Consider the following 21220-nt stretch of genomic DNA (forward strand, 5'->3'; position numbering starts at 1 on the left):
ATGAGCCAGTCATGCTACCTGACTCAAAAGCAAGGCCTGCGATTTACAAGTTCCCTTAGGAGTATCCTCTAGCAAAATGAACAAATGCCCAGGTCAGGAGAGAGGAAGAATTAAAGAATTCAGTTGAGGAAGACATCTACCTTGTCTACATCCTTTCTACTCCTCAGACCATGATCACAAAGCCAGTGAAACACAATTACAACATAGGTATGGGAAATTAAAATACAAATACAAATGTAACTTCTGGTCTCTTATTAAATGGAGAACTGTTGACACATCAAAGACATCCACAAAAGAAAAGAATAAACAAACAAACAAACCAACCCACCCCAGAATTATCAAAGTGTTCTTGCTTTGTATGTGAAAGCAAAGTCATGCAATGTAGTCATTTTTAGGCCCAGCAGGTTTTGTATGTATTCAAGAACTGTAAAAGGGAAGGTCAGAACTGTGCAGGAACTTCATGGTGTTGTTCAATCTTGGAACAAGAGAAATTCTCCTAAGAACCAACAAAAGTCAATGCTGGCATAGTATCTACTAAGCACAAGATAGGTCATCACAGGCATGTCAGCTTGACATGATTCAGGGTGGGCAGGAAGGGAAAGAAGGAAGGACAGCTGATATTAACCAGACTAGTAAAGAATTAACAGCAGGAAATACGACTAAGGCCAACTTTATAAACAACAGATCCTATCTAATAAGATTACAATTTTTACATTTTCTAATCACATTTCCTAATGATATTACAAGTTTGACCAGTGAAAGATACAGTATGCTTATGACACATAGGCTTTGTACAGCATTTATCTTGGCACATTTTTATGAAGAATGGTTTAAAAGAAAACCTATGCTATACACAGTCCACTGGTTCAAAACCTGCCTGAGAGAGCTTAAGATGTAATTATAAATGAGGAGTCATTATCAAGCAAGTACATTTCCACCAAAACCCTCCGGAGGTACTAAATTCGCCCCTCTCACACTGAACATTCTTACAAAGGTTTGAAGAATGACATGAAAACATTCCTGATGCTCTCTGTAGAGAATACAAAGATTGAGGGAATGCATCTTTATCAGTAGGAACTGGAGATATACACACAGCCAGAGCCAATCTGAGATGCAGGAAACAGCACATATTTCTGTGTTCAAACCAAAAAAAATCACACAACAGAGAAATTAAGCCTCAGAAAACATGGGTGTAGTCTGTGTCCCCTTAGTGTGGCTGAACACTAGCTCTTAACAAATCTCTGCAGCTAAACACAATCTTGGGAGATACACAACAGGATATGGGAACATCTCTTGGCACTGCCATCTATTGCTGCAGGGGCCTGCTTAAATGTCTACCAACTGCTTTATGTGAGTGATGCATTTACTTTACTTTCACCAATATCCAGGCTTGGCACAGAGAATCTTTTCTAGAAAGCAGGTACCAGGCTATTATTGCTTTCTTTTTTCAGAGCTGCCACACCAAATAACAAGTATGCACTTCAAAATTACATTTTGCTATCTACCATCACACAGTAAGTAGCACAACATTTCATATTTCTCTCCATGGTCTTTTTGTCTTCAGCGGCCTGTACAGTTAGACCTTAACTTATACAAGCTATACTTAATTATAACCTTCTTATTCTTCCATTTGCCAGCTCACATAAGCAGTCTAGCTTATGTTTCCTCAGTACCAAAGAAAAATACATCTTTCTCTGTGGCGCAACAACTACCATTGCTTCATCCTTCTCTCCAATCTTTGTAATTTGGCAAATCCAATGTAGCATTTACCTTTCTTTGCAAAGGCACACACCAGCTCCCAAAAATCAATGATCCAAACTATTTAAACCTCTCCCATTATCTGCCTTTCAATTACTGTTCATTGACATGTGTTTCTGAAGTGACATGCATGTAGTATTTTTAGGACAGAGTACAGTGGGCAGGGTAAGAGGAAGGCACGTGTAGCAGCTCAGGAGAGTATCCTACGAGTTTCAAATCAGGCTGAGGTCAGTCTAATCCTAAGGACATGAACTTGTTATTTTGCTCAATAAACTCAAATGCATCCACCACACAAGCAGACACAACAGATTAAAGAAAAAAAAAAAAAGAAAAAAAGGAAAAAAAAAGCTGCTTGAAAATTAACTTTGATTAGATTCCCAGAGGATTCTTCCCAACTGCCTGATGCCTTTCATAAGGGTTCATTCCAATAAATATCAGCTGTGGCCTGCTATCGTTTTCTGTATTCGAAGAGATGCTGTTTTCCACCTTAAACTGAATGACATAGACAGGAACACTGTGGATGAGAACTCCCTGTTCTGGATAGGATACAGTAATTAATTATAACAGCAAACTCTCTGCTCTGATAACAGAAGTGGGGAATGTCCTGGTCTTAAGTTCTCATGTCAGACATCCAGTTTCCACAGCTGCACACACAGAACAGCCTGAATTACAGCAAGCAGACGTCCAGCACTCACAGGTACCACCTTTGCTGGTAATCTCCACCCCCTACTACTGCTTACAGCATCAGGATACTATTCCCAAATGTCCCACTTTCTGCTTCATCCATGCCTACCTTATCCTGCTTGTCTCTTCTAGTTCTTTACAGAGCTTATCACACCTGATTTCTCTCGTGGGACTGAGAACTTCTGTACCCTTATTTCTATCAATAGTAGTTACATAGACAAGTAGTTCACTTAAAATTTTCTGCTAGGCATCAACTCCAGTTCCAAATATGCTGAATTATATTTAATAGGGCCAACCAGATACCAATTCCAGACACAGTTCTTGACAAGACCAAACAAGTAACCTGAGCTATTTTGAAAATTCCGATGTTACACTCTTTAGTAAAACAGTCAGATTGCGAATCCTGCCCTTCTGTGACAGCTGTGTTGTCTAGTAATCCTACAAAAATGGGACAATTATTTAAAAGCGCTACATTTTTGCTTCATTATACACAAGGAAATCTGTATCAACATACAGCCAAAGATATAAAGTTACTCTAAGCATATGAAAACATTCAGGATCACACTCTGGTGTTTACACTTTGCTGTTTACCCTTTGCTGTTTACCCTTTTATTGGCTGTGCAACAAAAGCAGAATTTGGCCCTTAACTGTGACTGACTTTTGCAAATATTCTTATGCCCTTTTATGGTTCAGAAAATGTTGGTTTTCTTATGACAAAAATCCCTGCTCTTCTCATACTCCAAAAGGCCCTGGAGATACTGTGACAAACTGCCACTTTACTACTGCTTAGATAGCTCTTGTACAGAGTAAATCCATGTGCAAAAACAAATGCTCTGCATCTAAAGCCTGCCTTTGTGTTTTGCAGCCAGATTGGGCAGGCAGTGACTGGGCAGAAGAGCCATCTGGCCAGTTCATGGGAGCCAGGAAACCTGCCAGATACTGACAAAATACCACTGGCTTCTGCCCACAGCGGTAGCCAAGAAAACACAGCAAGGTCCCCAGCACCTGTGGGCACCCACTACAGCTGCTAACCATTTCTCTGTACCCAGCGCTCACCCCAGCATCTCTTCTCAGCTCTAGTGGGTGCAGTTCTACCCATTTTACAGTTAATGAGTCAAAACCAACACAGTATATTACCTGGGACTACTGCCTCTTTTCCTACTGTAACCACAGCATGAAGTTGCTCCCTGGGTAAATGTTTGCTCTAATAACATGTAATACAATATGAAGAACTGTGTTACAAGTCAGCCATTAAGTTTACACCACTGCAGAAGACAGAGAGAGGAGCATGTTTCATTCTTTGATGTTAAGGTAATACGAAAAACCGGAGATGGCATTTATCTCAGCCTCTGTTCAATACATCTGGCAGCACTACCAGAGTATTTTCTGGGATGCTGTCAAACAGTTATGCAGAGCCAAACAATCAGAATTTCTTCTTGTCAGCACCAAGTTCACCTCTCTGTTCTTATCACAGTCACTGGAGTACAAATTAGCCTTTCCAAGATAAAAAAAAAACCAGAGACTACAGTTTACCATGTCTGCCACCTGACTAAAACCAATGCAGGTCTACACAGAAAAGAATCTAAGCCACAAAATAGTTTGCTGCCTCACACACTTGCCCAGTAACTTCTTATAGAGTAAGGTGACCCCAAAAGCCTTGCCAGTCTTGGCAAACCCCTAGGAAAACAATCCTCTAAAGAGTTAATCTGGCTTTTATGTTGAAGAATTTAGTGTGCAAGTACAGGACGCCCAACTCCAGTTGCACTGGGCTCATGTAACAAACCAGTGTAAGACATATTATCTTAGCAACAGAAAGCAGTGAATTTGAATCTTTCATGAAACCAATACCAAAAAGACACGTGATAGTACTAGAAACTGTAGTACTATTAAGCCTTCTAGACAAAGAGTCAGTGAGCTTTACAAGGCTCTGGGCAGCACCTACAGTCATTCCCAGGTTACTCTGCTCTTGCTGACAAGCAAGGATACGGCCCTGGGAAACACAAACAAAAGATGGCAGGCAGTAATTGAAGCCTACCTAATTATAAAAGTCAGAGGCTGTATGCAGAGAAACTTGTACCCCCCAGATCATCCTTTCATTCCTCCAGTGTATGAGACCTCTGCTCTCAATCAGCCTTCTCCTATAACCAAACATTTCTGATAACACATAAAGGCACCACAGCACTTTGCTGAAAAGAAAAAAGGATGCTACTGCCTGTGAGGAGGGGACAGAAGGGGGTGCCCAGCCTTCCTCCAAATCCATCACCCTCCTCATTTTTGGACTGGAGAGGTTATGGAAGCAGAGAGCCCCACCTGAAAGCAGAGTTCAGAGGGCATAACAAAAGCCAGAGCAAGCAATGAATTATGAAGCCATTTATAGAAATTGTATTATATGGACTCATACCGAACACAGGCACACAGTGCCCTAGAAAATTACTTTTGCTTTAGCCTTTATACCCCTGGAAGAAAGGTAAGGTTGAAATAAATGAAAGCCACTTGTGAAGGAAATAGGATGTTTATCAATCAGATTTCAGAGTACTGCTAAAAGGCATGTCTTGCTACTTGAAATCTTAGTCTCAGATACTACTCTCCAAGTATGCCTAAATCATCTCCCACAGTTACCTAATCTCTTATGCTCCAATTCCAAAGCTTATTTACTTTTTCTTTTTCCAGGTCTTCCTGAGAATGTTAGCATGCTTGTTCCAAGAACATCTGTTAATCCTCACAAACCATTCTGGTCTGAGCATCCAAAATAGTACTCAGGCAGCTAAGGACATGAAAGGAAACCCTACATCAACAGACCCAGTTGCCAGTTCTCCATTCCATAAACTAAATCTCACAGGAGAAAAGCAGGACTGGCTCAGACCAAGATCTCTTAACCCCCATCCTATTTCCCAGAACTGCCAAATGGAGACAGCTGAAGAACAGTAAAGTAATACTTCCCACTAGTTCTTTTCTCTGCAGTTTTTAAAACTGAGTGATATGAAATGCCTAAGTGAACCTTCAGCCACATTTCCCCATCTTTTTCTAATCTCTGCTCAATCCCAGAATCTTATTTCCTTTCTTTCTTTCATTTTTTTTTTCTCCCAAGGTAACATCCTGCTACTAATAAACTACAAAACAAAGAGAGGATATTTAAGTCTTGCTCTTGTGAGTCCACCGATGAGCTCTTAAAAGCAGAAATTCCCATTATTTGCTAAATTTATGACTTCACAGTCCAGACTACTACAGTTGAATTTTTCTCCCTCCAACTTGAGTCTAACATTATCTCTTTTAGTGAGACTGCATCCCAGTCCTTCTCTGTACTAATACTTTCCAGCTCTGCATCTTGAGCAAAGTTGATCACATGTTGATTTTTCTTGTCCCATGAGTATCAGTGAAAATTTTAAATAAAAGTAGCCCCAGAACAGACACTTTATTCCTCCTCACTTGGCATTCTCTCAGTTTAGGAAGCCATGAAATTCAGCAGAATGACTTAAAATCTTTGCTGAGGAATTCACAATTTTATAGGCTTCTTTTTCTAGTTCTCCAGAATTAAAGCAGTTGCTCTTGTCCAGGACCTGTGTGGTACATCTGTCTCACAACACTGCCACTAGCCCTGCAAGCAGGTTTCTAGCACACCAGGAGGTTTCTGCTGTTCTATGCTGGCGTCTGTTACACATTCTCCCACAACCAGAAAACCTCTTCAGTCACCAATTACTACCCCCTTGTTCCTAAGGGTTGCATTCCAGTTCTTCTCTACCACTGCCAAATTAGATAAATCTGACAACATTTCAGTAGTCAGATATTACATCCAGGACAGTAATGAGCAATTCTGATGACCTCAGTAAGGCAATCTCAGGTCACTTCTTAGTCAATGGATAAAAAGCATTGCAGAGCCTAAAGCAGAACTTTAACACCAGACTGAAGAAAGCCAGGACCTGCAACCCCAAGTAACACAGTGTTCTAAAACGCGGGGCTACCATTACACTTGATCTGTGGCACATACTGGAGAGCCAGTGCTACACACAGATGAACACATACTCATCTTGCCACATAAACATCATTAGCTCACTTAGCTGGATGCAACTGGGTGGGCAGAAAGGATGAAAGGCAGCTCCCAAATGGCTAACACAACTCCCGTCAGTCAGTAACACAGTGGTGCTTCACCAGTGGTAGATGTCCCATCCAAGTATACAAATTAGTGTCCTGATTTACTTCTACAGTGGACAAATGAAAGTAAAAACCAGTATTCGATTCTCTGTGGCATTGCTACAGATCTAACATAACAGCTCAATCTACTGCCATAATCAGGTTAAACACCTAGAGACCTCATCCTGTACTCAGGTTTAAAAAAGAGAGGCCCTGAGTACAATGCTTGGGGTTTAGGATGTTCTTTTGAGGTTGTAGAGGATTTCTGTTTTGACTTTTTAGTTCCATTGTGTTTCTAAATCAGATCAATCTGCTCTCTTGACTTGGAGAGAAACAGGGAGCAAGTGATTTGCTCAGTAACAAAAGAGGCCTATAAGAGGGCTAAGAGTCAGAAACGCCAGTATCATACTGACAATTCACAAATCCCTACGCTTCACAGAAATCCATCCACTCTCAGAGCCTGAGCTACAATGCTTCATGTGTTCTTCTGATTTAGACTTTTAACGCCCCCAAGACATCCATGTACAGGCTTAATAGAGCACTGCATCTCTGTGTTCTGCATCTCGTGTCTTCACACTGAGGTTTCTGGATGAATAATGACTTCCCACGCAAGTGTTAGATGGCACTTTATAGTTCAAAAGAACATAAATTCTTAGTAATGGGGAAACACAGAACATTTGTCAAAGGATGAAAAACACAACTTGATTTGGCTAGCTCCAGTCTCCATAAAGAAGCTTGACATAAACAAACTCGGCTGGTTTATATTTTAAAATATCTAACTGTCACTCAAGCTCCTTATAAAACACATTTCTTTAGAAGTGCTGTGATAATCAACTTAACTAGAAGAAGTACCATATAAAGCAACATTCACAGCTGTAATGTGAAGAGACTGTGCCAAAGCTATTCTGCTATCCTGCCAGTAGAGGACATGTCCTAATTACAGAAAATAGCCAAAAAGGTAACACAACTGAGCAGGAGACATATTCCCTTCTAGTGACCAGAGCAATTCAGAGCACTGCTACAAAACAAATCTGACAGCCTAAAACCTCATGTCGGTTAATCAGTGTAGCTGATGATCTTGCATTACATATTTAACTCATTTAATGTTTATTATTTAATATTAATATACTGTTAGTATTTGATATTGCATTCTTTCAATACACAGTTATCCCTTTTCCTGGAAGACAGTGATTAGTACCGCAAGCAGGAGGTTTGTGGTTAGTCATAGCTAATTTACGCTCTCCATTTTCATTCCCTCCTTAGGTTTGGATTGCCTCCAGTGGGAGCAGTAATGGTCATTTAGCTTTATAACTCTCTTTGGCATCTCTCTCCTGAATTGCTACTACTCTCACACTTTTGAACTCTTCTCCAAAGCCAAGTGAAATCCATTTCCTCATTTGAAAGAGAACACTTAACTGGATAAACAAGCGGTATTCTGTCCCTGTAGCTTAGCTAGCAATAAAATAAGAAACATGTACTTCCCTATGTAAAGAGAAACCTGTTCTTTCCTTACTGACCCTTTTTTCTAGCTGTTGGGGCTGGGGTCCTACTTTGAAGAAATAGCATTTCTGTGCATTTTGATGCAAAAAAGGTTATAAGCATGTGCCATTTTTGACAAGTGTCTGCTACCAGGCTGTAATTTACCTAGATTATATAAAGATACATCAAAAACTGTCAGCAAGTACTGAGCCACTGTGAACTGACATGATGTAAAAATCTGTTGAGGGAAGAAATCCAGCTTCTCCCTTCGGTTATGAGTTATTAGGAAAAAGACAAGAGCTGCTCTGAATGCGTAAGCAATAGAGTTCAAACACTTTGGTGTCATCTATAGTCATGGCAAAGACTGTTTAATGCAGACTAAGATCTTGTGAGGCCCTTTGAGGACAAAGAGCAACAAAGGACATCCAGATTCCAGATGGAAATCAAAGCCAGAAAGAACTTATTTTCAAAACAAATCCTTACATCTCAAGGCAGCAACGGCAGCCAACTGTTTTACCATGCACAACTTTCAAGAGAAGGGCATCTATATCAACAAATAGATAAAGCAAAAATACAAATACTCCTGGATGGTGAAAACCTGTCTGGATTAAAATAAAAGATCTCTTCAACCCAGTAGCCTTCATCTGGCAGCAGACAAGAGTAGGTTCTTACAAAAATGCAGTAAGAACAGTACAAGGATAGAAGGACACAAGCACTGACCTCCAGATGTTCAGTCAGTCTTTCAGTTGGGGACTTCAAGAGTTTTAAGCTGCCTTCTCAATACCTTGCTGGAGCTTTCCTTCCATCACTTACTCATTGGATCCATTTATTACTGTGCCATCAAAGATATCTAACTGCCCACATACTTACCCACCTTCTAAGGTCAATTTAAATGATAGATTATGTGTCACAGTAATTCAACGATTTTGTATTAATTCCTTTTGAAAAGCACCTTCTCCTGGTGATTTCTTTTTTTTTTTATTATTAAATAATGCAGTTTCTCTGCTATGGCCTTGTCTCCTTCAGCCACTTCTTTTATTCTCAATCAGACACTTGCTAACAGAATCTTTGGGAGCCTTCCTGACTCTGAAGTGTTTATTAAAGCTCCTAATTTTTGCACCTTTAACAAGCTTTTCTCAAAGACATTTTCTGCTGATGAACCAAGCTTTTTCAGTTATCTTAGCAGCTTGTATGTTAATTTTCATTTTCCCCCACCTGAATATAATTATTGCATTTGCAAGACAAAATTTTTTCTTCTTACTTGCTTTAACTTCTTACTGTTTATTTCCACCAGATTTTATGTTTTGGTTTTTTTTTAAGAATTAAGACAATAATAATTATCACTTTCTTGATCTTCCAAGAAGGCATAATTAAACAAATCCTATACAACTTAAGTATTTTACCCCACCACCTGCTTCTTTTTAACTCTTTATCATTTTTAAGCAGTTTACCTTTTAGAAGTTACACCCACAAAGGACACACACTGTATCAATGTGAACACAAGCTCCGGCACAAGTTAACAATTACAAAATACTTCTCGTAATTGCATCAGATCTTAGAGTCCTAGTCTTAGAGCCAGTACCTTATTATATTCGGCACAGCACTGACACAACATGAAGATCTTTTTCACCATAACAGGACCAGAGAGTCACAGTGTAAAAAAGAGGTGATAATAAAGACTGAGTCACACAACCTTTTTCCCTTTTTTTTTTTCTTTTTTAAATAATTAAATACAACACATCATTAGGACAAGCACTATTTCCTCTTAGTCTGTTTTGTGTACCTTGACACAGCAGAAAGACTGTGGAAGGCAAACACTACATATTTAATACTTGTTTGTACAAACATTTAAAGATATAAACAATGTTCCTTTTTAGAATAGGACTACAGATTAAAGAAGTACTCGGCAGCAACTACTGCAATAATAGCAGAGTTGACTAACGAAACTTAGCTAGAGAAAGTACATATGAAATACAGCAATCTCAAGGGTAGTTCTACTTTGGCAACTGGTATATTATGCCACACTGCACAGCAGGCAAAGGGCAAAAAACAAATCCAAAAGACCAACACATCAATGATGCTGCGAAGAGCAGTTTTATTCCATTCGTGATTCCATGCTTCATTTAAGATGCCTGAGTACACAGCCACTAAGAAGTGAAGCTATTACGTCAACTTTAATGGCCAAGGTAACACAGGGACTACACATAAGCTATCAACTCCAGGCATCTGTGAGCGTGATTAACTATGACATGATTCATGAATCAAGTTCAGAACTCCTTTCTTCCAAGACATTAAATTTTCCCTTTCCTGAAGGAACAGCAGATTGGAAACATACTCACCCAGAGAGACCTCCAAATGTTTTTTGCCTCATATTTTCTCTGTGAGGCAGCTGCTGGGGTCCATTGGCTTCATCTGACATACTGCTTTGCATTATACCACACCCCAGCTAGCTTATCAGTCACCTGCCAGCACACTGCATTTGAAGTGATTCTTACAGCAACTTACATGCTTGTATGCTTATAATGCTTATATAGCAACTGTGCTAAAGAAAAGTGTATTAAAAATACAACATATAAAAAAAGGAGTCATTCCAGCCCTATCCACAACAATTTTTTTTTTTTTTTTACACCAGTATAAAAGACAACACCTGGACAGTAAGCCTCCAATACAGTCCAGAGCAAGGGGCACATATTACCTTACCTTCAGACAGAGGTGAGTACCACAAGATGACCCATGTTTTGGCCTCCTCACTTCTCCTGCCTGAGGCATATTTTAAATATGCCATGTTTCCTGGCATGCAAGACCATCTGTATCAGCCCCTTCACACTGCCCAAACTCACCTGCCTCCTGTCTGATGTTTCCCACACGTGGGGAGCAGCAACAGCAGCACCTGGCACCAGTGTGAGGACGAGGGAGCGCTACAGACCCTTGCTGCTCCCTCCCCATAGCTGTCTGAACATATCCAGATGTTGGTTCATGCAGCCCTCTCATACATCAGTGCACTCCAAGAACCAGGTGTGTGATGTCTACAGACATTTCCTCAACTCTCTGGCCTTCATATAAATTTCAGCACTTGCAGCCCAGTAGCATATTCATGCCCTGAGCAGGAAGGGTCCTATGCCATGAAGTAATACACAGAGCAGCAGTGAAGGACAGAGAAAGCTTCTATTCACTAATTACCCTTATTCACACTCATTCTTCATATAAGTGTCTGCAAATAGGCAGAGTTGTGAGGTGTCAGAGCAACTGTGGTACTGAGATTATTTTAGAGACATAGAGCACCAAACAGAATTTTAACCTAAATGCACTCAAGTCTGCAACTTCCCAACATGCAATTATTATTTACATCTCAAGATACAGCCACTCGAAGTCCCTGAGAGTACTGACAGCAAAATGAAAATGCTGCTTTTTAAAACCAGATTGTCTAGAGTAAACCATGATATATATGACATAAAAAAATAGATGATTTCTGGCTTACTAAAATATGTTACTACCAGAGAGCAATAATTTTCTTTCAATGAAAGGACCTGAGGAAAGAGAAAAAAAATAGGAGATTATGCGCCAAGCTTGTTTGTTTGTTTCCAGTTTAAGATGATGTTTCTCACTAAACAGTCCCAAATAACAATCCTGCTCTGCCAATCTTGCACATACAAATTTGCACATTGTAGACTGCAAAAAAGTGATGTACAGTGAGTGATGTACAGTGAATAGATTGCCACCGCTGTGCAAATCACAAACAGTAATTATGAAACATTCAAAACATCAAAGACACTAGAAATATCTGCATGGGTGCACTACCGTATCATGGCTGTTATTCAACACTAATGGAAATGCAGCTCAAAAGAAAATTCTACTGGTTCAGCTGCCCCTATGCCCACCTCCAAAGTAATGGGCATCTAACCAGGGACTAATTAAACAAAATTTTTGAGATGGAAAGAATTGTTTGCAGTTTGTTATTAAACTACCTGGCATTCAGAAATATAAAGCTGAGGATTTTTTCTACCAGCTCCCACTCCCCCTTTAAACTTGAAGATTGAGATCAACTGAAACAATTTAATGAATAAACTGGGATAATTCTTTTTTTTCCAGTAAATTCCGTAATTCCAAAACAAAAACTGTGTGCTAGCTTTCTGTTTAGGAAGTTACCAAAATTACATATTGAGAGGAGAGACAAAATCCTGAACAAAAATACAGCTTTGGATCCAACTAAACTTTCAGTTGAGATTATACTATGTGAAAATTTCAGGAACGGAAGGGTGAGGAAAATGTTTTGTTCAGTGATAAAATTCTCCAAATTAAATGTAGTTGATCTGAAGTTACTTGAAATAATTATTCATAATATATTTTCCGGTAGAGACATTTTTCTGAAGTGGTACACATGAATTGAAGGTAATGGACTTCAGTAAGGATGAAATACTACCTACAATATCGTTCCAGCTCCATAAATATCCACCAAGGTGATTTAAAGTAATACAAATTATTTGCATTTCTCTTGCTAACACAGAAGCACATTAATTCTTAAGAGACGAGTTTCTGCAAATGGTAAATAAATTATGCAGCAAATGGGGTTTTGCCAAAAACGCTTTGTCCCCAATACCTAATCCACTATTTGCTTGGTCTGATCTAATCACAAAGGCAGTAGACCTGACTAGACCTTGATTTGCCTATGTAATGAACTCCAACTTGCAGTAAATATGAAGGAATAAAAAAATAAAGGAAATAATACTTGCTTGAACTTAAATTCCATTAAGCTCTAAAGATATGGCCACGTTAACAATGTTGCAAAAGAACATAAAGAATTTTTTCTTTACAGCATGTTGACTGTTTATTGTCTCCTCCAAGGCAACAGCTTCAGAAAGCATCAAATGAAGCTGATAAAATGCTAGCGAAAAACAAAAGAAGATACATCTAAATCCATATAAAGTGTTGAAATTCAAAGTAAAGATTCATTTTTCTAGCACTCAGTGACTCGGGAGGACAAGAAAGAAAGGACAATTGCATCAGGAGGCTCTCAAGAAAGAAAACAGACACATCAAGAAATTTGATCTGAGTCAAAAACAGAAAAAAAGGATGAACTAAGTGGAGATGTCCTACTGCCCTGTTTTTTATTCTTTACTAGATATTTACTTCATCAATGTTGGACAGAGGATGCTGGATAAAACAAACATGTTCACCCTACCACAGTCTCCATTCTTACAATTTTGGCCAGATTTGGTCTATGACTGTCCTAAATAAGGAAACAGAGTTAACACTGCATCCAAATAAACAGATATTAAAGTTTGGACTGAGCATTTAGAATCATCTTTTTTTTAAATACATACACTTAAAAATCAGAAGAGTGGAATTTGAACAAAAGAAAACTTCAACTCATAAATAGTATCTGCATCAGCCTTTACTGTGAGTTACAGCCACAACGCATTTAGATCTATTCTTGGGATTTCCATGCATGCACAAGCCTAAGCAGTTTATTAAGAACCTGCTGTTTGCCATGAGTATTGGAGCCCACAACAGATACATAGGTACTGCTTAGCCAAGACAACCAGCTTTTTTATCACTATTTATTTACCTCTTTACTTTTAGAGCTTGCAATTTCAGATTAATCTTTCTCCAAAGCACACCCTGGAGCCACTGTGGGAACATAAATATCCCAGCCTAAATTACTAAATACTTAAATTCTGTTGCAACTTAAAAATGCATTGAGGAACTCAACTGTTAAGCACCAGTTTCTGGAAAAAAAGCAAAATAACTTGGTAATACCTAATGCATTCAACAGTGCAGAAGCCTTCCCAGCACACAGCATGGATCTTAAAACGAGAGCTTTAGCTGCAGTGTAACTGTTCTGCAGTGACAAAGCTAGATACATGTATGTAGTTTTGCATATGTGTGTGTGCTTGATATACATGTATATATAACCATGCCCTGATGCTGACCCTGCTCAGGGACTGCAGCTGCTCCTCTCTGGCAGACCTGACCTTCAGGCTGCTGTTTTTCAGCTGGTACCAGAAGCCAGGCTCACACAGCTGCTGTGAAAGTACCACTAGCCCATCTATCCTCTAAGTACAAGCAGGAGACACACACTATTTGGGTTTGTTGTTTACATCACCCATTGCTGTTGACAACCTAACATCCTGCCAGTGTCTGCCTGCTAAGAACAGAAGCAAGGCAGGCTCTTCTTGGTAATTTTCACTTTTCGAATAGCTATAAAATAAGGCATGCAATTGGCAAGATTTGTCCCCATTAATGTCACATTACATGCATCACTGCCAGAATATGTAGGAAAGCTTTGGTTCTTCCCCTCTCCTCTGCTCATCATTAATTATTACATACAAAGCATGTGCCCACGTGATGGGTAGCAGGTACAGCACTTTGCTAAGATGGCAAAAATGTGCAAACAATTCTATTTACTTCCATGCTGGATCCTTCCTTTCAGCCATCACAAAAATGGATTAAAAAAAAAAAAAATCTATGAACAGCAGAACTATCAAAACCTTGTTTCCACACAGATCTCCTTCTCACACATACTCCATCTCCTCACTTAAAGTAATTTTCTTCAATGTCTCCTGAATTCTCCAGCACTCCTCACCATCAGCTGGGCCATAGGTAGCACTGCATCCTGCTCAGTAACAATTTAAGAGTCATGTTGAGCGACCAGTCAACCTGCATGTGTTCATCCATCATTCACTGATCAGAAGTTCCCTCCTTTACCTGTAAAACTCATGAGAACTTAACAGCTCTGATAGCTCACTTTCAGATTAGTCTGAATAAGGCCTCAATGGCCTAGATTAGGCCATACGAGAAGAATCTAAAAACAGACCATCCTGAAAACCTCACGTTACTGAGAATCAAGGCAAAACAGATGTTATGGATATTTTTTATTTCTGGGTTCTAAACAGACTGAAGTCACAATTCCCCAGTTTTCCCTCAGTAAACAAGACACTTTTTATAAAAAACACCACACACTAAATGATGAGTGAAGACTTTCAGGGAAAAAGGGGGGGAAAAGTACACACATGCATAGAAGATTCATTAAAAAGACTCCCGGAGACTGGAACTATGATTGACAGCTCTGTACACTAACAATATTCCTAAGTGGTTAGCAAATCAGTACGTATAGATTTAAACAAGAGTATTAGATTTCTGAAAACTATACAACAGTCTGTCTTTCCTGTTCTCAAAACCAGTTACCTTAAAGCATCCTAATCCTGGGTATTCTACTTAAATCAGTTCATACTGACTAATCTCATTTTCACCTACACCATCAACGACTGTTCCACTGAAAAGTAACAACTATGTTATAAAAACTTTAGCCATACACAGCTTCTGGGCTAACAACTTCATATTGGCTAAAGGTGACAAGGCCAAGACCAGAAGCCACAAGCAAGGCTGGATTCTCATGTATTGAGATCACTGATGAGATTCATTTGACCTGTCAATTAGAGTCTTTCTGCAAACAAAAGACTGGGGGAAGGGAGCTGGCAGATGAATAGTTGAAGTTCAAACACGGAGAGAAAGGATGGATGTTAAAGTACTGCAGCAAATACTAGTCAAAGTTTGAATGATGAAACTGTTGGGGCAAAATAAACCGAACAATAAAGCAAGCAGAAAAACACCATCACACCCCTTATCTTTGGATCATCTTCAAACAAACAAACCAACAACAAAAAAAAAACCACCACACAACACAACCACAACACTAGTCAAGTGAGGAGAATATCCATATATATATTACTATATGGACAGAACAGGCCATCCAAGCATAACATAGAACACTGTGTTTAGCTTCAGTGTAAATTTTTCTACTTACAGCATTTTTCATACTACTGCCTAAGAAGAAACATACAGCAGATATACAACTGAGTTACTTAGCAGGTCTTTCCTTCTTTACACATGCCACATCAAGCCAAATCAGAATATTTCGACTTGGAAGTTCCATTATATCCAACCATAGAGCAGTTCCCATCCCCAAGAAGAAGGCTGGCAGTTTGCTTTCACACCTGATATTCTCCAAACACCTTATTCCTACATTTTAGCTCCAGCAGAACATCAGCTGGGCAAACCAAAAGAGGCTGCTGTGGAGATGTCACTGACATACAAATAAAAAGACATGACTGGCAGATCGGGACATCTGCCATACTTCCAACCACAAGCAGAACCCACCAAGTACTGTACAGTGAGAGACTGTACAAAGTCAGAGACTCTCTTAGAAGAGACAAAGAAAGATGCATGAAGGAACGAGATCCTGAAAAAGAACTTGTCTATTTGTTTCCCAGTACCTTTATTAACACTACAGAAATACATTTCAATTTATCTCTTAAAATAACAGCCTCCAAAACAGCATGTGTGTCTAAATACATTCTGGATGCAATTCCATGTAAGAGATGATTGCTGAATCCAGTTTCAGATGATTGTAAGTGCAACAGAAGAAAAGGTTACATCTTCCCCTTCTTTAAGAGTATTCCTGCACCACCACATACATAGCCAAAAAGAATCCCACTTTTACTGGAACAGAAAAAATGTTGGTTGCAGGTATACCACACAGGAACAGAAAGACATGGTAATTTCTCTGGACTATAGGACAACTGATCCAGAAGAGACAGAGTTTGCAGAACCATGTTCTTCAACCTGTTAAAAAGGTCATGACCTATTAAGCATGAAAGGGAAACAAAGATATCACAAGGTGTTAATTAAAAAAAAAAAAAAAAGGGTTTGGAAATTACAGCTAAATTCCTCCAGATCTCTGCTAGTTTGTCCTCTTCATCCTCTTGTCCCATTCTGCCCAGAGATATATTTACATTTTTGAAAAAGAACAATGTCATATAATGACTGTCTTCTCCATTTTTGTATCTCAAATCTGTCACTTTGTTATTCCCCTTGCACGGCATTTGGGGAATATATAAATACATAGGAAAATGAAATTTATAAGACATCAGTGTACTGTTTTCAAAAGAACTAAGGAAATGCTGCAATTCCTAAGACTGATGGCATTCTATTTGAAAAGCTACAGGCTGTCAACCTGGAGAACCACCGATGTCAAAAAGTTGTTTCCCACGTTTTGAAAGTGTCACTCCTCTTTTTCAATCATTTGTCATTCTGATTTAGTCAAACAGATGCCCCTTTGAAAACCACATCTTCTCAGCACCATCCACCTGATTTATGCAGAAGAAATCTGATTCTAAAGAGTGATATGAATTAATAAATAAAAATTAATAGTAAGTTATATCTTTGCTATGTGAACAACGTCCATGAAATGCTAATGGAAGCAGGAATTTGTTTCAAAGTAAAAACTCAAGGAAGATGAAAATCCATTTCTAGGTTTACTATACTTTCAGTGCTCTGTGCAAGTGACCCTTACGACAGAATACAAATCTAAACCACACGTGTTTTGTTCTTATACACTGCTTTTATCCTGCAAATTCAGGAACTTCCAAGTATGAACCAAGTAGACTTCCCATAGGGGGAACTCATTCCTGAAAGAAGAATAAAACTAGGATTCCACTCCCACAGTCATCTTTAGGAATTTACTGTGCCCCACTTCAGGCCAATTTTAATTTTTTCTGTTGTTTTTTTGGAGGGGAGTGGGTGGTGTTGCAAAAGATGACAATATTCTTAAGCAATTCACTGGACAAAATTACAAGAGAACATTTCAACTTTTTCCCACTAAAAACAGCCAACAAATGGAACATTCCAGTAAAACACATTTATTTACTTAAATCAGTGGTTTTCAGTATTACAAATTTTTTACCAGCCCCTATCATTAAGAAAGCCAAAAAATAGCAGTTTAGGTATGACATACTTTCCTGTCACTCACTACTATCATAAATCAGTACCTCATTTATAGAATCATGGAATCATAGAATAGTTAGGGTTGGAAAGGACCTTAAGATCATCAAGTTCCAACCTCCCTGCCGTGGGCAGGGACACCTCCCACTAAACCATGTCACCCAAGGCCTCGTCCAACCTGGTCTTGAACACTGCCAGGGATGGAGCATTCACAACCTCCCTGGGCAACCTATTCCAGCACCTCACCACCCTAACAGGAAAGAATTTCCTCCTTATATCCAATCTACACTTCCCCTGTTTAAGTTTTAACCTGTGAACCCTTGTCCTGTCACTACAGTTCCTAATGAACAGTCCCTCCCCAGCATCCCTGTAGGCCCCCTTCAGATACTGGAAGGCTGCTATGAAGTCTCCATGAAGTCTTCTCTTCTCACCATCTCAACAAAAAAAGCGAAGTATGTTTATCACTTTACAACATACCTGAACTGTCAAGACAAAATGGTGTAGAGGAAAGGAACATTAATAATAATCCCATTCCCCAAATCTGAAGGCTAAGGTACTGGTTCTTAGCAGCTCCCAGGTTACGAGGCTGGAGCACATCAGCTCTCTGCCAGCTTGCAGTGGTGTGCTGGATCGGGACCTACTTGCCAAGGCACACACTCAAGTGTGGCCCTGACCCTTCACAGGGACCTATGCAGCAGCCACTGCTGCCTAAGCCTGTTCTGGGAATCTGCCATCTTTTATCCACACTGTTTTGTTACCTTCCTCTTCTTCCCATCTCAGCCCCACAGAGCCTTACCAACTCGCCCTGTGCAGTTCATTAGTTCATATAACTCCTTTTATTCATTTAGAATTAATCTCCTGCAGTAAACAAGCTTACAATTTCTCCTCATGGGATAGGTTTTTAGTATCTCAGATAAGTTGCTCTAATTCAATGTGTTTTACCTATTCTCAATTCTCCTTCCCTCCCTGATAAGAATAGACAGAAAAAAAATCTTTTCAATTAATAAACACAATACATCTCAGAAAAAAAAAAAAGGCAGAAAAAGACATGTTGCAGAACAGCAAAAAACTGCGGATCTCCAGGATGAAAATAATTTAGCATTAGCTCAGGAAGCAGCAGACTATCACAATTTCAGAAACAGCACGGTTTTATCCTGAAAACCGGACTGCGCTTCTCAGCACTGGTGAAATTACTCATTAATCAGTGTTTCCATATGACACTGGGTCTTTTGGAAAACTTCCAGGTGAAACGCAAGCTAAATCACCTTTCCCCAACTGTAGCAGTCAGAGGAGTTAAGAGATTCAGACCGAGCTCTTACTGAAACCTCTTAAGAGCAGTGACTCCTGGAGTTCAAAAATCATTGCATCAAAACCATTGTGTTTTTCCCTAAAAGTCATTTTCAACCTGAATTAATTTATTGTAGAATCATAGAATCATAGAATAGTTAGGGTTGGAAAAGACTTTAAGATCATCTAATTCCAACCCCCCTGCCATGGGCAGGGACACCTCACGCTAAACCATGTCACCCATGTCATCCAACCTGGTCTTGAACACTGCCGGGATAGAGCATTCACAACCTACCTGGGATTGCTCCGACCCAGGTGTAGGACCTTGCACTTGGCATGGTTAAACTTCATGAGGTTGGCATCAGCCCACCTCACAAGCGTGTCGAGGCCCCTCTGGATGGCATTCCTTCCCTCCAGCGTATCAACTGAACCACACAGCTTGGTGTCATCGGCAAACTTGCTCAGGGCGTACTCAATGCCACTGGCCATGTCAGCGACAAAGATGTTGAACAAGACCAGTCCCAACACCGATCCCTGAGGGACACCACTCGTTACTGGTCTCCAGCTGGACACTGAGCCATTGACCACAACTCTTTGCGTGCGGTCATCCAGCCAGTTCTTTATCCACCGAGTGGTCCATCCATCAAATTGATGTCTCTCCAATTTAGAGACAAGGATGGCATGTGGGACAGCGTTGAATGCTTTGCACAAGTCCAGGTAGATGACGTCAACTGCTCTACCCCTGTCCATCAGTTTTGTAGCCCCACCATAGAAGGCCACCAAATTGGTCAGGCAGGATTTCCCCTTAGTGAAGCCATGCTGGCTGTCACCAAGCACCTTGTTGTTTTTCATGTGCCTTAGCATGCCTTCCAGGAGAATCTGCTCCAAGATTTTGCCAGGAACAGAGGTGAGACTGACTGGTCTGTAATTCCCCGCGTCATCCATTTTCCCCTTTTTCCAGTCATCGGGAACTTCACCTGACTGCCATGATTTCTCAAATATGATGGCCAGTGGCTTAGCAACTTCATTTGCCAGCTCCTTCAGGACCCACGGATGGATTTCATCAGGTCCCATGAACTTGTGCACATTCAAATTTTTAAGATGGTCTCCAACCAGATCCTCTCCTACAGTGGGCCTAGGGTCTTCATTCTCACAGTCCCTGCATCTGCCTTCCAAGACTTGGGTGATGGGGTCGAGCCTTTGCCAGTGAAGACCGAGGCAAAGAAGTTTTCAAGGTTTAATTTTGGGGTAGTGGGAAAACCCAAGCCATGACTGTATTTTTCTGATACAAGTGTTCTGTCAAAAAGAAACAATCTCCAAGCCTGTATTCTAGCAAATATTGTTTCGAAAACCCTCCAAATCAAAGTAAACCTCAAAAAGTTTGTAGCTCAAATTAAAGGATCACTTCACAGGATATTACCAAGCTGAATTTAAATTGTGATTTGAGGGGTTTTGGGAAGGTTTAAATCCTTGTTGCAGACTTCAAAAGGCATAATGAAGATCCAGAACTTAATTTCAAGTTCTCATTCTAATGAAAACTAACAAAGACATTCTGGTACAGCACCAGGCAAACCAATCAAAGGAACTACTTTTTCATCCTATCTCCTTTTCCTTACGGTATGACTATAACATGTTTCAGGGAAGTTTTGGTAAGTTGGTCCATAATGGAAGAATTGCTTAGAAAATCCCTTGATGTTCATGCCTGTGGGACTGAAGCTTCTGACTTCAAGCAACAGTCTGTTTCTCCAGGCAACATGCCAAAAGTGCCATCAGCACTGTGGAAGACTCCAAAGTTTCACATTTCATCTACCCCAGAGCTGTCTTCATGTTACTTTTCATAAATTGCCAGGATACTTTTGTAACCCACTGATTTTCCAAAGCTTCAGAAAGCTTCATACTTCTCAATAGCAAGGAACACAGACACTGACAGGTTGTCAGGGAAAGAATGTACTTTACAGATACACACCTTGGCACGGAGCTCATGCCCAAAAATGAAGCATCAGTCCCTACCTTGTGCCAGACTGAGATGTGTTGTCAGCCAGTCATCAGTGCCCTGCCCTATGCACTTTCGAACACTGTAATTTGCCACTCAGTGGTCAAAACA

At 39.9% G+C, this 21220-nt stretch overlaps 1 protein-coding gene across 2 annotated transcripts in view; it reads right to left on the reverse strand.

The window, feature by feature from the left end:
- ADAMTS12 (ADAM metallopeptidase with thrombospondin type 1 motif 12) overlaps nucleotides 1–21220 on the reverse strand; it is a 157363-nt gene that overhangs the window by 129637 nt on the left and 6506 nt on the right. The window lies entirely within an intron of this gene.

This window comes from Pezoporus occidentalis, unplaced genomic scaffold (genome assembly GCF_034315485.1).
Source record: "Pezoporus occidentalis ecotype Australia unplaced genomic scaffold, CSIRO_AGI_Poc_V1 ctg162, whole genome shotgun sequence".
In the NCBI taxonomy this organism is placed as follows: Eukaryota; Metazoa; Chordata; class Aves; order Psittaciformes; family Psittacidae; genus Pezoporus; species Pezoporus occidentalis.